General features: G+C 38.9%; 1 protein-coding gene across 7 annotated transcripts in view; it reads left to right on the forward strand.

Moving 5' to 3' along the window:
* Window positions 1-1771: 1771 nt before the first annotated feature.
* Window positions 1772-13245, forward strand: part of LOC129764376 (guanine nucleotide-binding protein G(s) subunit alpha) — a 56558-nt gene continuing 45084 nt past the window's right edge. For 2 of the 7 annotated variants that reach the window (XR_008741127.1, XR_008741128.1), the window contains exon 1: window positions 1772-1975. The gene's annotated coding sequence lies outside the window, so the exon portion shown is untranslated. Of the gene's footprint in view, window positions 1976-2009; window positions 2027-2069; window positions 2272-3839; window positions 3994-13245 lie in introns of those variants that run through there. The other 5 variants (XM_055763374.1, XM_055763372.1, XM_055763376.1 and 2 more) reach the window with 4 other exon arrangements.

Below are 13245 nucleotides of genomic sequence, written 5' to 3' on the forward strand. Positions count from 1 at the left end.
CAGAGCTGCTATTATGGTTGTATGTTGTTATGATTGTTATGCTATTATGGTTGTACATAAGCTTTTCACGTTGTGCAATTGTATATCATAGGGCGCTTTTGAACGCTCAGTAGTGTTGTGAAATAGCACTATGCGTGTCTGACCGAATAATTAATATCCTTTGTTCAGTTTCTGAAGAGAAGCGAAAACTGCACAACTGCACAACTCTCACGCCTTTGTGATTCTCCTGTCAGTATTTGGTATCCGGCCGGATATCGGATATTAGAAAAAAAAAAACAGTAATTTCTCACTAACAGAAGATAAATCATAACCGGAACTTGTAATGCTTGTTAATTCTTTTTTGATTTGTAGTTAAGTGAATGTACATACTCTCAGATTATCATCCCGGAAGTTCTTATTTTTTTAAAATTTTGAATACAAAAAATTGGTTGATGTTCTTTGCATATTGAAATTATGTAGCACAAAATCTGTCTGGAAGACCATGGTTATCGTATGAGAAAGTCAATGAGGGGAATCGATCAAAGCAAAAATTAGGCAAAAATTGCCGAATAATGAATAATAAATAATGAGTCTTGTACAGAATTTATTGAAATTTTCAAAACTGCCTTCTGATTTAGGAATAATCGCTTTATTGAAATATTATTCATCAGAAAACGGATTTTTTCTTTCTATCAATACTTTTTCTGTAGTAAATGACCTACAGGAGCGTTCTTGGAATTAAATAAATGTTGTTTGATAAGGTTAATTGGATTTACTATTGACTTGGTTAATAAAACACTGTGTGTTAATCTACAAAATCTTTTTAAAAAAACAGAAAAAATCTATTTTTTTCATTCCAGCATTGTTATCTACTTACAAAATCCAAATGTCTTTGAAATGATGTATATCCCATCTTCATGTGTTGGGTTTTCACAAAGTTACAGCGTTTCTAAAATCACTTAAAATCTACTCCGTTCCCATAATTTTTGTCGAGTGTAAAATCAACGAAATAGTATTGCATACTAGGAATGAGATTTAGAGACATAGTTTTGATTAAAAATTATTATTGAAGTATTATTTGAATACTATTAACACTTTTTCCATGTGACAACGATCATTACCATAATAGGAACACTTATAACGAAACTCCAGGAACACTATTACCATAATGGGTACATCTTGTTCTTGAAAGGCGTTAACGTTCCCTGTGGAACTTTTGCTGTCTCAACGTATGCATTAACTAGCGTCATTTATTAATACTTAGTTGAGATTTCGTAAGCCAAATAACACGCCTTGAATGTATTCCGAGGGACAAGCTCTAGAATACGCGTGACCACAGTGCAAGTCGAAGGAAATTTCTCTGACGAAAAATCCCCCCGCCAGAACGGGAATTGAACCCGAACACCCGGCATGATAATGGGTACATGATAGTAGCATTTTCAAAAATGTTTTTTTATGCAATTAGTCAATTAAACATCGAAATATCAGTGAGTATCTTCAAAACAGAGTTCAAATTGCTAGAAAAAGTGTACCTTTGAACTAATATAGATTATTTATTAGCAAATTTCTGCAAGTTGGTGACATATGTCCTCCATTAATTATTTTTCTGAGAGTGCAGATTTTAAAGAATCAATTTATATCAGTCGGAAAAGAACAAAAAATTATTCATTCAGTTGAGCTTGATTGCATAAAAATATAGCGAAATTTTCTTGCCGATTAGCCGGGACACAAACGTTCGGCTGTGTCAGCTTTACGAGCGAGAGCGGTGACTTGTGGCTGGCTCCCTGAGCGAGAAGAAATGTGAAAACCTACTGGACGAACGTCGAACGGGAGAAAATAGTGTACCATTCATCCGATTGCAAAAATTTGTGCTGTCTCTGTGCTGTTGTTCTGAGTCTCGTGAATCAAATTGTGCAGTTGTCTGGAGGAAAAAGTATTTTTCATTCGTTTCGGATAGTGCAAATTGCTTAACTGTGGTCGCGTTCGACGGTGCAAGGTACGAGAAAGTGTTTCCTAGTTGAGTTAACCTGCTAGCTGGAATACTTTGGTGGGTGCCAACATAAAATCCGAGACAAGCGCTCCTGCACAGATCCGTCGCCTGTGCTTATGCTGGTGTACAAGGAAGGGTCGTTCCAAAATCTCGATTCGGAGAAGTAGCGATATTAACAGTGCATATATTGACAGCCTAAAACCGTGGATTGGAAGTGCTAGTTGGAGATGTTATTCAACATTAATCAATTTCGAGTTATTTTCTTTATATGAGCTGTGCAAAGTGGAAATTAATCCAAGAGGGTGTGTATTTTTTTCCACCTCTGTGTGTTCTCTTGTGGTAATGCTCCTGTCAATATTGGATGGAGCTTTTTTTTACACTAGCCAGAGATAGAAAAGCAAAGTGAAGTTATTTTCAATCGACTGCTGTGGAGCTACGATCTACAACAAGTGATGAGCTGCTGGATTTAGTGCTTTTGATCGGTCGAAGACAAATGTTCATTATGAATAGCTTGGCACCATCGGGAATAGCTGAAAATGTGGAAGAAAATCGGGAAAATGGAAAATTCATAATATAGAGATATTGAAATATTGATACTAATACGTATGGCTGAAAGTTTACACCAATACCGAACCGTAGTTCTCTGCGAGGCTGCTACAAGTTCACGTACTTACGCACACTGTTTCAACTTGTTTTTCAATATCAACTACGTACACACAGTAAGCGAAAATACTGAAAGCTCGTTTCATCTGGAAATCACTGTAGAGCCAGTGACTAGGAATGCAGTATGTGTGTTATGATCGCCCGTATTCGAAACTACACTTACACCAGAGGAAAACATTGTTATTTTCCCTTTTTATCTCCTGACACTCCTCAGACTCCTACACTCTCTATTGGTTTCTAAGTCTGATAAGGAAGGTGGATGATTCCCACAAAATATGAAGTTTGTTTTCAATTGGAAGATTTTCATATATATGTTTGTTGGATGATAATGCCACGAAGAACGCCGTTCGGCAACCATCGGATACGGTTCCAAAAATTGGTATTTAACAGTGATAACAGATTGCCATACAGAAAACCCAGTCTCTCTCAAGAGATACTAGCTACAGTAGACATTCACCATCATCGCATTAAAGAGAGAGGTCATCGTCGCTCTAATGCTAATATTAGTGGAAAACGACCGAAATCCGATTGCCGATTATTAAGGTTTTATGTGGCCCATGCATGCACAGCAGCATAATGCCAATTGCCAGATGAGAGCATAATTTTTGTTTTGTTTCTAACAAATTCCATCGGTGAATGCTATCGTGTAGAATATAATCGGCTAATTCTTCCATCTAATTGGAGATAGATTCCATTTGCGTGATATAGGTCAATCAATGGATCTGTTAATCTCCGCAAATATTCATGGTTCCTTCATGTTACGCAGTGCTCTATGTTCTGGTGTCAAGCCAATATTTGGTCTTTGAATAATATAATTGACGAACACTCGTTGTGTACCAGTTTTGGATACAAAAAATCAAACATATTCGGAAGACCTGGAATACATTGCAGAAAATGTTAGCGTGAAGGGTTCGGTGCAAAACCACTAGATGATTGGGGATGGGCAACAACTTATCTTCTATTGTTTCAGGCATTGGTATTACGAGAGTCTATTGCTATGCTTGTTTTTCTTATTCCTGTTACCCGGAATACGAATGCTGTCCGCTAAATGTATGCTCTGATCGTCGTTTTTGTCGACAGCTCTCCCAGAAACGTCCACACATGCTCATCTTGCATATGATAGTATGACGAGAAATTGTATTGTAGCAACGCGAGAAGCATATGCGTTCGAGCAGGGCACCGTACGGAATGTTTGTGTGTGACTCCAGTGACAAGTGAAAGATGAAGGAAGAACTCAGAAGAGGAAGGAAAATGTTGCTCCAACTCTACGGCAACGAGAGAAAAAGTATCAATGTACCAATTAAGAAATCTATAGTTCTGGCTGATTAGAGCGGATGTGACAAAGATAGAGTTAGTCGAAGGTATTGTAATGATGATGATATTGCGGTTTCGGATGTGGTAAAAAATTAGTCCTTATGTGAGAAAATGTATAGAGTGAAACAGAGTCAGCATGCCCAAAGAAGATTTTCCGTGGAAAAGTGGTACAAGTGCAAAGAACGGCAGGACGGATTATATCCAGCAAAAAGCAATACATGGTTTTACGAAAATAACAGGTGTGCGGTAACAACGCAGCGGTATTCAAGTGTTTATAGTAATATGGAAGGATATCTGGAGTAACGGTCACGACTATTCTCACACAACGACAGTGTTATTGAAAATGCCCAAAATTATATTCAACTTTCACGATAATCTCGAAAAGGTTGCGTGTGGTTTTTTTTTGTTCCGAAAACTGGTAATGTTTGTGCTTCGAATCCTAGAGCCAGGACGAGTTGAGTGTGTGCGAGGATAGATCCTGGATACGGTTGTTCAATTTCCCTGTTGCTATATTCACTTCCCTTCTTGTGTAACAGGGCGCGGGTCCTCTCACCGCGAGAGTTTTCTCTTCAAAAACACAGCGCGCCCCTGTGGATGAAGTCGGAAGCGCCAAAGCATATTTTGGACCCTCCATCGGCCGAAACCATGCAATGTTCTCCGAGAAATTTGTTTCACCTAAATGTTGACATTTTGGGTATACGTATGTATTATTATAAAGTTCGTTAAAATTCTAATGATTCATCCTTCCCGCATAATTTGATATTCGATTCCAAATGTCGAAGGTCACGAAATTCTTGCCAGCCATCAATTGAGTTATTCGATTCCACTGATTTTATTTTGTGTTTTCCATGGTGAATGAATGCTAAATCCTAAATCATATCGGAAAATGACACATGATGTTTGTATTTTAAACGATACGTTCATTATCATGCGCTGTATGACTGCAAATTGAACTAACGTCTCTGGAATGACTTAGGATATGCGATATAGTGACAAGAATATATTTTTTTTGCATGAAATTGAAGATTTTATTAAGTTAAGTCGGAATTATCCGATTTTGGCCAACTAAGCGCCGTTTGGTCGATAAATTTTAGCCACTTAGGTACTCAGTGCTCTCATGGCTCAACCGATTCTCATGATGGTTAGCGTCACACATAACTTGTCGAGCATTCGAGTTCGATTCACGTTCTGGCCGGAGAATTTTTCGTCAAAGAAATTTCAACCGATTTGCACTGTCGTCACTCGTATTCTCTAGAGCTTGCCACTCAGAATGCATTCAAGGCTTGTTATTTGGCATAGAAACCACAACTGAGTATTAATGAAAATTATGCAAGTAAGGGCTGGGCATAGTCATATTCAACTGAGGATAGTCAGCGGACTATGAAGAAATTCCCTTTCGTATTCAATTGAAAATTACTTTTGGCTTCTGCACGCAGTTTGTCCGTCAGCATGACTCAATAGTTAGTCGGGCGTTTAGTCGTTATCTCCCTCTACGACTCGACTACCTCATTTCATTCTTCCTCGTCATGTGGACTTCATTATATTTTGAAGTACACGAAAATTACTCTCACGTATAAAATAGACCCATTCCATGAGCTTATGCACCAGAGAATCAAATTTCAAATCTAGTTTTAGGAGAAAATTAAAAACGTTATTTGAATAAGCACTAGTTATATCATAAATTTTTTGTAACAAATTTATTTGTTATGCACCAACCTTTAAGTGAGGCGAGTTTAAAAACTACATAATTATATTTAAAATATTTTAGGTTTTTACTATTTTTATATTTCTTGAGATATCTCTGAACATGCTTAACCAAACTTCAATGTCTATATACCATTGAATACGTGATTAAATGCTTGTTTGAAGAGCCGTGAGTAGACCTACGTTGCATTTTGTAATTCATAAGAAACAAGCATTTGAAAAACAGGTATTTTGAAGCGTTGTCACGTCACAAAAATAGAGCATTTTTTAGTTTATCAGATGAACACAGGTTCAAACATTTTTATACTTGGGTTTCTCTGAGCAAAGAATGAAGGTCAACAACCCACAAAATTTGGTTGAGATCGATCCACAAATAGAGGAGTATCAACTGTCTTCAGAAGTTGTTGTCACGTCACGCAAAGTATACGACCCATTCCAGTGTGACGTAACAACATTTTGACTCACTACAAACACTTTTATTGCGTTTTCATGAATAAAGCACACAAAATTAAACGATGTTATAGTAAAATTAAGAAAATTTCCAACAAGAATCATCAGTTGGAGAATATTTTATAGTTAGATTGGCTTGGTGTCAGTCAAATGCTTTTGTGACGTGGCAACATCTGGCTTTTTGCTGTTTCGGACTGTTGAACATTAATGATTATATTAATTATTTATTTATAATTATTTTTCGTTTCAAAACATACAAATGATCTTTCTCCTATATTTTCTAAACAATATATGGACGTAGATTCCATAATCAATCAATACCAATCAATACGATTGATCTTCTATTCGACACCGTTGAATTTACCATTTACTATAAAATTCCTAGTATTTCTAACAAAACTCATAATTATAATATCAGATTATTTTCAGACACAATTCTCGTTCAAGATTTTTCAATCACTTGCAAATAACATATTTCTCCGTTACATGGAATATATGTTTGGTACAGAAAATATGATAGAATTAAGACAGCCCTAAATCGGACAATTCCTTCCTCAAGTTCTGCTCTTATCAACACATCCGGCGATCCTTTTTTTAGTATAGATAGAAGAAGATATAGGAGTGCGTTTCATCACATTAAAATCCATTTCCAGGACTAACCGAACTTGTCACTATGTAATTGTAGAACATATGGGAATTTAATTTTCCGAATTTTCCGGAGGGGTGTCATACCATTATAGAAACATTTATCATACCCCAAAACCCTTACATCCCAAATTGTGCTTGTGAAGCGCCCTTATTTAATTTATAAGTTTCGCTTATGTCGAACCGGCCCCACTTTAGTTTTTGTTTTATTCGCCAAATTTCCGGGTGGCAAGTTCAACATAGCGGATTGATTATAAAACAGGGGTTCGCGCAGAGTCAGCACCACGGAAACACGTGCGTACGATTCTAGCGGGGGAGGAGTGTATTCACCCTAGAAACGTTTCATGCCCCGTAAAACCTTCACATGCCAAATGTGGCTCAATTTGCTTGATTAGTTTTCGAGTTATGCAGAAATTTGTGTTTCATTTGTGTGACAGCCCACTCTTAGAGAGCGGGAGGAGTGTCTAACCACCATAGAAATATTAAGCATCCCAAAACCTTCAAATGCCAAATTTGGTTTCGTTTGCTTGATCAATTCTCGAGTAATTCAGAAATTTGTGTTTCATTTGTATGGCAGGAGAGTCTAACCACCCTTAGAGAGGGGGGAGGGGTCTCAAACTATCACGAAAACCTTCCCCGGCCCCAAAAATCCCTACATACCAATTTTCATGTTGATCGGTTCAGTAGTTTCCGAGTCCATAAGAATCAGACAGACATACAGACAGAAAACCATTTTTATATATATAGATGGACGTAAAAATAAGACTATGTTTGCGGGTAAAGAGATTCTTGTCAGGAGGAAGAAGAAGTGTGGATTGAAGTCAGTTGCATGAAGAAGCAAATTTGTATTCATTAGTCACGTCAATTAGAATAACGATTAGCTAGAATAGTTCATCAGTCATCCTCGCTCTTACACGCTTGTCAATTCATTTCTAGTCAACTCAATGCATGTAGTGCTAGTCGAAGCGAAGCGACAGAGATGATAGTCGATATTCATTTTTCTTCTTCGAAGATTTCGGGTCCTGATAATACTACGGCGAAGTTTCTCTAGGAACGTTAGTGCCATTTAAGAAGAAGAAGAACAAGGTAACTCCATAATGTCTCTTTTATAGTAACCATAGTTCCTATTGTCAAAAAAAAACTAGGGCATTCGATTTGCACAACCTTCCCTTGAGGCGAATCAAAATAATTCACCATAAACTAAAACATGTGGTAATCACATGTCGAATGAACTGCAAAGTTTAAAGCCTCTTAAAAACAAAGAAGATAAGATCACATGTCGGAAGGGGGTCGTCGTAGCCACATTGGCTGCGCGTTCGCTTAGCGACCCGATACTCTTGTGGTTTGTGAACTCTATTCATCGCGAAACTTTACATTACAAACCTGAGAGCCTAGTCTGGGCTCGCCTTAGTTATTACTTTTTTTTAACAATGATAGTACATCTCAGGAGAGATTAGGATCTCATTCACAATATATAAAAAAAACTCAATCCATGGCTGCAGTTATCTAACCTCGGGCCAACACCAATTCTTGCCAAGTGTTGCTCCACCTGGTCCAACATTTTCGTTCGCTCGTTGGACTGCTTTTATATTCTTGTCTCCACCGGATTTGGTGTGAACAGCATCTTTGCGGGGCTGCAATCCGGCAATCTTGCAACATGCCAGCTCATTGCACTCCTGCAGCCTTCGAGATTTTCTGGATGCTGGGTTCGCCGTAGAGTTCAGAAACACCAAGTGCTTGCGAGTACTATTCGAGCGTCATCTTGGTTTCCTGCCCTTAGAGGACTACCGATAGTGTCATAGATTTGTGTGTCGAGGACTATTGAACCTTAGGCATTTGCTGAACCTATAGTAGACACGATTTCCTTTGGCTGGTTCGTAACCCCGACCATGATTTTACTTCCATTCCGAAGGAAGAATGTCGAGAGTGAGAGCTGAACTCGTGGCCATTAGCGTCAGAGGTACATATGTTAACCACTTCGCCAGATCGTCTCCACACTATGCGTCATCGTATCTCACTGTTGTTATTGTTATCGGTGGTTATCAGCGTGCCAAGGTAGACAAACTCGTCGTCGTCGTTTACAACATAGCTATCAATAAGGATTCCGTTACGATCAGCCTCTCCGGCTAGAATGTATTCAAAATTGCCCCTTTTTTCACTTCGGTAGCTGCGCGTTGATTTCTTCTTTATCGTTACAGGGAGCTATGGCTGTTCATATTCTGGTCGGGTGCATTTTTTTTCCTTTTCCCATAGAGTGCAAGCTCACTAATTGCTGTTACTGAACGGCGCGAATGCTTCGCAAAGCTGCAAAGTGACAATAGGCTAAAAATTTAGTTCTCACTCTCGACATTCTTCCTACGTAAACCCGTGGTCCGAGTGGAGAACCAGCCATAAGATTGAAAGAGTAACTGTTTTTGAAAATTCTTGGGTACGAACGTTTGGATCGCAGAAGTAGAGATATTACAAAAATCGGAATGTTTGACAACGGTGATTGGAGTCCTTTTAATGTTAGCGTAGCGTTCAGGGTTGAGTGTTAATTTTACATCAACATACGGACTAGAAATGACTTTTGTCTCTAAATGAGTATTTTTGGGGTATGACAAAAAAATCCACTTAATGGTTTATTCAGAAAAAAATTTAAACGAATAAATACAAATAATTAGTAGTCAATATGACCCCCTTTGGCTTCGATAACCAACTGAGAACGCTTTGGCATACTCTGAACGAGGTTCCGGAGGTTTTGGGGGTCCAGCTTGTCCCAAGTCTTCTTCAACGCAGCAAAGAGTTTTGCTTGTTCGTAACGGCAATTTTGTCCGCCTTGTTGTCCAAAATCGCTCATAAATTCTCAATAGAATTCAAGTCGGAGCTTTAGGGTGGCCACACCATTGGTTTGATCCGAGTCGATCGGAAGAATGCTGCTGTTTTCTTCGCAGTAGGGATTGTTAACCGGTTTTACCGGTAATACCGGGTCATTTTTCATTACCGAATCACCGGTAATTTTACAACCAATAACCGGTAATTTCGGTAATTTAATTTTTACAATAATATTTGCCTTTATGCCGCTTCGAAATATTACTCGAGAATCAAAATAAGATCGAAAAAACACAACTAAAGGGTGTGTCACATCAAATTGCATCACGGAAAAAACGCTGTAGAAATTCGCCCAGTAGACCGATCCTTTTGAAATTTTTAGACAGTAAAATAAAAACTATTAAACAACTTTTGGCATTTTCATTTTATTCATACTTCGAGCCCGTATGCTCGCACCTTCCTCTTTACCCCGTCCATAAGGTTCTGTACAACGTCAGGTTGTAGTTTTTTTTGAACAGAAATCCATTTTCTCTTGAAGTCCGCCTCCGATTTGACAACTTTTGGGTTCTTCCGGAGGGCCTGCTTCAAAATCGCCAAATATTTCACTATTGGGCGAAGCTCCGGCGCGTTGGGCGGGTTCATTTCCTTTGGCACGAAGGTGACCCCGTTGGCTTCGTACCACTCCAACACGTCCTTTGAATAGTGGCACGGAGCGAGATCCGGCCAGAAGATGGTCGGGCCCTCGTGCTGCTTCAATAGGGGTAGTAAGCGCTTCTGTAGGCACTCCTTAAGGTAAACCTGCCCGTTTACCGTGCCGGTCATCACGAAGGGGGCGCTCCGCTTTCCGCAAGAGCAGATCGCTTGCCACACCATGTACTTTTTGGCAAACTTGGAGAGTTTCTGCTTGCGAATCTCCTCCGGAACGCTGAATTTGTCCTCTGCGGAGAAGAACAACAGGCCCGGCAGCTGACGAAAGTCCGCTTTGACGTAGGTTTCGTCGTCCATTACCAGGCTTCCAGGCTTCGTCAGCATTTCGGTGTACAGCTTCCGGGCTCGCGTCTTCCCCACCATGTTTTGCCTTTCGTCGCGGTTAGGAGCCTTCTGAACCTTGTATGTACGCAGGCCCTCCCGCTGCTTGGTCCGCTGGACGAATGAACTTGACAAATTCAGCTTATTGGCTACATCCCGAACCGAACTTCTCGGATCACGTCTAAACTGCTTAACTACGCGCTTGTGATCTTTTTCACTGACGGAGCATCCATTTTTGCCGTTCTTCACCTTCCGGTCGATGGTTAGGTTCTCGAAGTATCGTTTTAGTACTCTGCTGACCGTGGATTGGACGATTCCCAGCATCTTACCGATGTCCCGATGTGACAACTCCGGATTCTCAAAATGAGTGCACAGGATTAATTCACGACGCTTTTTATCGTTCGACGACATTTTTCCAAATTTACGAAAAATTTACAGTGAAGCATGGCCAACGTGATCTATACACTCTTATCTGATTATAAGCGAAAGCTGAAGATATAATTCCTAAAAATTAAATTTCTACAGCGTTTTTTCCGTGATGCAATTTGATGTGACACACCCTTTAGTAGCGTTGCGCCGATTCTAAGACCTCCGAGCTTCAGCTTCAGAGCTGCACGATCTGAAGACGAGACACAGGATAAGCTTCAGCGATGAAGAACAAACAGCGATAATGGGAACTGCACCCTTTATGAACCTGACGTCGGATTGAAATTTATGTTAGAAGAGCTATCGGAGCAACCGTCAGAAATTTCGAAGCAGCTGCTTGGAGCCCTGAAGGAAAGGAAAGGATAAACGTTTTGTATTGGCAGATTTGTTCGCGTATATGAATAATCATTCTGCTCGTGCACGTGATTAGGATTGGGCGATCTTGGATCGATTTATAGAAGATCGATCTTTTCCATTTCGATTTTTTGGATCGATTCTTTGTACTCGAAAAAATCGCGAAAATCGATCTTTTTCTTCCGATTTTTTCGATCTTAGAAAAACCTTTTTATAGATTTGTTATTCAGTGTAGCACAAACGGATTTCATGGGATGTTTGCTAGCTGAGTTAGCATTAGCATTGAGCAAGTTGCACAATATCGTAGGTGGTACGAATTCAGAACTGTTAAGTTGAAAACTAGCCTCCATCCATTGCTGATGATTGGTAATATCTCTTAGATGAAGGCATGCTCTCTCCAACAGTTAAGAATTGTCCTGGCAACGTTCTTGCAACTGCTAAGGAAAGGGAAGGAATGTTAGTTCAACATTTACTTAAGAGAGATGCAGAGAACTCTACGACCTCTCATAAATGTCTCGGGAATTTAGGAGTGTGTTAGTAGGGAAGGTAAGCCATAGGATACACTCAGCCGGTGTTACTGGCAGGGCTTGTTATTACTAATAATTACTTATTATTACTATTACTATTACTATTACAATTACTATTACTATTACTATTACTATGTTTGCTAGCTGAGTTCTGAACAAATACCAGTTGTTGAATTTCTAGTAATAATTTTCAATTAATTTCTCCCGATTTCTCAAGACGAGTGCTCTGGGAAATGCAATTTTTCTGTGCTTTAAATTTGTTGTGGCCTTCATAATAAGTAACAAAAATTAAATGTCTTTGATGTTTGAATTTGTATTCCCTGTTTAAAAAAAAACATATAGAGTAAATAAAGAAATTGTAAAAAATACATTTGGTTTTTCAAAGATCGATTCTTTGGTACCGATTAATCAGTGGATCGATCCCTACGCCATTCAGAAAATCTATTCGTCAAGATCGATCTTTTTCTAAAGAGCGCCCATTCCTAGTCGTGACATAATAAATGATGACTTCGGCGTCTTCTATCAAATGTCACGAAATGCATTGATCAAGCAGACATTTAAAATCGTTCGTGACTTCAGACTTCAGTAGCTGCACAACAAGAGGGAAAAAATCTATTGGACGATGCAGAACCTGCAGAATAGTTGAGCATCAAGAGAAAACTTGAACGACGATTGCAGCAATCAAAGGTCATCAAAGGCAAATACATGACAATGGTATTCGATGCTTTTCGTACCATACGCCCAACATCATTGAACTATGAACATGCGTTTTTTTCTCCTGTAAATTTCGTTCATGAGATCCGATTAAGATCAGAAAACGACAAAATAAACACTATTTGTGTCCCTAAATAGTAGTAAAGCAGCTACTAAGTAGCAAAAACTTGAAAAATGTTTTCTTGTAAACTAATTATTATCAATGAAAGTTGTTTCTTCAAGAAAATGGTTTATTTTAAAGTATTTTTTCACCGGTAATTTACCGGTAAAGAAATTTTCATTACCGAATAACCGGTTATTGAAATTTTGGCACGGTAATGCAATCCCTACTTCGCAGTATGCTTCGGGTCATTATCTTGCTGGAACGTGTAGTTATCCTCCAGCCCCATTCTAAGCATTAATCCTTGCAGGTTTTCGCCTTTTCTTGTTCAACAACTCGAACATGGATTCTTCCGATTGAATTACGCGTTCCCTGAACTCCAGCGGCTTTTTTATGTTTATGTCAAATGAAAACAACCAGCTGTCAAAACCGATGGGTGCATCGATGAACAAAACACGGTATAGCAAATTTGCGCAAGTGGATTTTTCTTATAACATACCCTGAAAGTACCCATTTAGGAACAAAGTAATTTTTTGTTT

This window comes from Toxorhynchites rutilus, chromosome 2, assembly GCF_029784135.1.
Source record: "Toxorhynchites rutilus septentrionalis strain SRP chromosome 2, ASM2978413v1, whole genome shotgun sequence".
Lineage (NCBI taxonomy): Eukaryota > Metazoa > Arthropoda > Insecta > Diptera > Culicidae > Toxorhynchites > Toxorhynchites rutilus.